This window comes from Lathyrus oleraceus, chromosome 4 (assembly GCF_024323335.1).
Source record: "Lathyrus oleraceus cultivar Zhongwan6 chromosome 4, CAAS_Psat_ZW6_1.0, whole genome shotgun sequence".
NCBI lineage: Eukaryota > Viridiplantae > Streptophyta > Magnoliopsida > Fabales > Fabaceae > Lathyrus > Lathyrus oleraceus.
The window spans coordinates 104,990,800-104,995,318 of NC_066582.1; positions in this window are offsets into that span (position 1 = coordinate 104,990,800).

The following is a 4,519-nucleotide window of genomic DNA, read 5'->3' on the forward strand; positions in this document are numbered from 1 at the left end:
AGTCTGACATAGATGCCAATCTCACTCTAAAAGGAGGTATCAGATGGTTGACTTTGAATTTTCTATTGGAAAAGGAATTTTCTTTTGCTAATGCTAATAGTATGATGGCATTCTAGACTATTCTTTCCTTACTCATCTATGGTTTGGTCTTGTTTCCCAACATTGATATTTTCGTTGATGTTAATGCTATGAGGATCTTCTTGATTGAGAATCTGGTTCCAACTCTGCTCGGTGACACTTATTTCTCCATTCATCATAGGACTTCTAAATGAGGTGGGACTATTGTCTATTGTGTACCTTTACTATACAAGTGGTTTATTTTACACTTGCCACAGTCTCCTATCTTCACAAAAAACAAGGATTGTTTAAGGTGGTCTCAAAGACTTATGTCTCTCACCAATGATGACATAGATTAGTATTCTTCCGTTTATGACGACATTGAGATTATTAATAGTTGTGAGTATTTCTCTAATGTGCCTCTTCTTGGTACACAAGGAGGAATCAACTACAACCCGACTTTGGCAAGACGTCAACTTGGGTTCGCTATGAAGGACAAACCTAATAACACTTTGTTAGAAGGTTTATTTTTCCAAGAAAGGAAGGAAACATAAGGGTTGAAATCTAGGATGATACGTGCTTGGTACAATGTTCATAGTAAAGGGAAAGGTGGGCTTGGATTGAGGAATTGTGTAGCTTTGGAGCCTTACACTAGTTGGGTGAAGAAGAGAGCAAAGGAATCCAAGATGCCATACGCTTATGAAAGACCTATATCCTTGGTAATGGTCAAATATCCCACTATTAAATGCATAAAGGAGTTGCAAGAGGCTTTGGGTATGATGAAGCAAGATAGGGATGATTGGGAAGACAAATTTCACACCTCACACCTTGAGAAAGTAGAATTGCAGAAGTAACTAAAGGAAAAGGATGACTTAATATAATTTCTCGAGCAACGCGTTGTGAAGAGATCTAGAGGCCAAGAGGATTTATTTTCCTCTAATGGTTCATCATCTACTCATCTTCCTACTTCCGGCGTTTGGAAAGGCATTATAGACCACCTCGTGATAGAGAAGGATGCTATGAAAAACAACTATGAAAGAGAGATCAAAAGGCTTCACAAGAAGTGTCAGCTTGGAGTTGGGTCGTCATCGGACACGATTCCATAGACCTAGTTTCTTTCCGCCTATGATCATTGAAATTCTATTTATGATTGTAATCCTTTATATTATTAATAAAATAAGATTTTAAGTACATCAAAATGTGTTATTCCCATTACGATGTTTGCAATTTATATCTTAAAAGTTCCTTGGAAAATAAACAATAATAACATTCACATTTTCATATCATGCATCATGTTGCATCTTGGTCTTGATTTGAGTAAGTTCGCCAGGGGTATTATTTGTTTCTTGGTCTTCACTCAGACAAGCTGTCTCACCAGTACAATACTCGAGCTATTCAGTTGAAAAAGATGGACCACCTAGAGTAAGAGAATCGTGAACTCCGTGAAAAGGTGACAACTTTGAGGGACTGATACGAAAGGCTTACTGCTATGATGAAAGCTTTGGTGGCTGCTCAGAATCAGCCTCCACCTCCTCCTCCGACTCTGCTTTAGAGGATCGTGATTTATGAGATTGTCTCTACGCCCATTTCAGTGGCTCCCATCAGTGCTTCACAACACCACATGCCTTCTAGTTTCCCTTGGGGTATGTCTCCTAACTTTGTGCCTGAGGGGTACCAATCTGAAACTCCAGTGGATCAACCTATGATGTCAGTACCACCTCCCGTGATTCATGTTGTTCCTTATGTTTAAGAACCTGTTTTTCACACTGACCAAAGAGAGATTGTTATTTTTTATGAAAGAATGGACGAGTTCCAAGATCAATTTCAGGATATACAGAAAGAGATTCAAGCTTTGAGGGTGAAACATCTATTCGGGAAGAATGATCATGATTTGTGTTTGGTTCCTAATGTGAAGATTCCACACAAGTTCAAAGTTAAGGACTTTGAAAAGTATAAAGGCAATTCATGTTCTCTGAGTCATCTAGTGATGTACACTCGTAAGATGTCGACTCAGACTGACAATCATCAATTGTTGATCCACTACTTTCAAGACAGTTTGACTGGTGTTTCTATGAAATGGTATATGGGGCTAGACAATACTCATATTCAAACGTTCAATGACCTAGGTGAAGCTTTTGTTCGCCAATACAAATATAATGTTGACATGGCACCAAACATGAATCAACTCCATGCTATATCCTACAAAGAAAAAGAAACCTTCAAGGAATACACACAAAGGTGGAACGAGATCGCTGCATAGGTTAGTCCTCCGTTGGAGGAAAAAGAAATGACAAAGTTGTTTTTGAAGATGTTGAGTCTGTTCTATTACGATCGGATGGTTGCATGTACGCCTAGTGACTTTACTGAAATTGTGAATATGGGTTTGAGGTTAGAAGAAGGTGTCCGTGAAGGACGGTTGAAAGAAGGTAGTTCATCTGATGGTTCTAGGAAGTATGGGAATGGTTTACCCAAGAAGAAGGAACATGATACAAACGTTATATCGCAAGAGAGACGTATAAGGTTTCCGAGGAGCAGTCAACGTCATCAACATGTGGCGTCAGTTACTCCAGTGATTAATTCTGCTCTAGTTGCTCAAGTAGCACCGAGTTATCAACCACATTTCCAACAATGCGTAAATCAACATAATCATGCCTAGAGGCCTGTACAACTTGACCCCATTCCAATGACTTATGCATAGTTGTTTCCTGCTTTAATTCAGAAGAATTTGGTGCAAACAAGAACTCCACCAACTGTTCCGAAAAAGCTTCTGTGGTGGTACAAAGCTTACCAACATTGTGCACTCCACTAGGGAGCACCTGACCATGATATTGAGAATTGTTTCGCCTTGAAGGCTGAGGTAAAAAGGTTAGTGATGTTGGTGTAAGCCCTAGAGGCCAATACTTTTGGTACTTGTATCAAATTATTTATTAATAATAAAAGGCTTTTTCTTTATTATGTTTGTTTAATAAAGTCCCTAGAATAGTTAGTCTGTTTAATGTATCAAGTGTGACTTAATCATGAGATTCCATTAAACATAAGGATGGTATTCTTAAAGTATCCATAATCAAGCTTTGTTGTAAAGTGGGATAACATTAAAGCATTAAGACTATTATGTATATAGACTGATGATCACATCTCATGGATCATGGATAAGGAGTTATCAAGTCTTAAACATAGGTATGAATATTAAGAGTAATATTTATACTGGATTGACCAGTTATGAGAATACTATATATAATGTTATGCAAAGTGTCATAAGTTATTCTCATGGTGATAGTGGTGTATACCACCCTTCGACCTGAAACCACTATGGACCCTAGATGTAGAGTCGAGTGCCTTATTGCTGATCAAATATTGTCCGTAACTGGATGACCATAAAGTCAGTTGATGGGTACTCCCCGAAGCATATTGAGGGACATGAGTGTCTTAGATGGAATTTGCCCATCCTGCGTAACAGGATAAATGTCTAGGGGCCCAATATTGAACTGGACAAGGATGACACGGTCTATGCCTTGTGTTCAATATAGACATAAGGGTAAAAAGGGTAATTATACACATAAGTATTGTCACAAAAAGATTTGTCAGATCACATGACATTTTCGTGTCTTGGGTAGCAGTGATGTGTTACAAGATACCGCTCACTATTTATTATGTTAAATATGTGATTTAATATAATTGCTAATGTTGCGAAAGCCTACAGGGTCACACACAAAAGGACAAATTGATGAGAGATAGAGTAACTAAGGATAACCGTAAGGTACGGTGCATTTAAGTTAATTTTAGAACATCGTAAGGTACATTGTACTTAAGTAGAATACGAAATATGGTAAGGTATCACACGCTTAAGTGATTTTGGCATATCATAAGATATGGGCCACATACACTTAAGTGGGCTTTTTAGCTTGCAACCCACACAAGTGGTTCTATAAATAGAACCCTTGTGCAGAAGCATTTGTGCAATTGAAATTTCGTTTCTCTCTCTCTCTCACACTCAAAGCCTTCATGCGTAGCAGCTAACACTAAGATTGAAGGAATCCATTCGTGTGGATTGAGTAGAGGAGTTGTCACCATTCAACGTTCATGATCGCTCCGCAGATATGCATTAAAGGTTTCAATTGCCACAAGAGGTAACGATTCTATCACTGATCATGCCCATTCGTAAGGATCACCAAAGGAGAAAATTTTAAATTCTGCTATGTTTTGGATCGCGATTCTCCTTCAGTGGTATCAGAGCCACTTACGAAACCATGCATCTGATAGCTGTTTTTTTATATATTAATACAATTAAAAGACATAATGAATCAAAGAATAAATGAGTAATAAAATTTGGCATCATGTGTGTACGATTTGGAGGATTAATGTTGGCTATGCTTTGGAATCCGACGTTAGTATCGTGAAGCAGCGATACATCAATCGTCCATAGGTTACACAGTTGAAATCGATCAAGTTATATATGCGATAT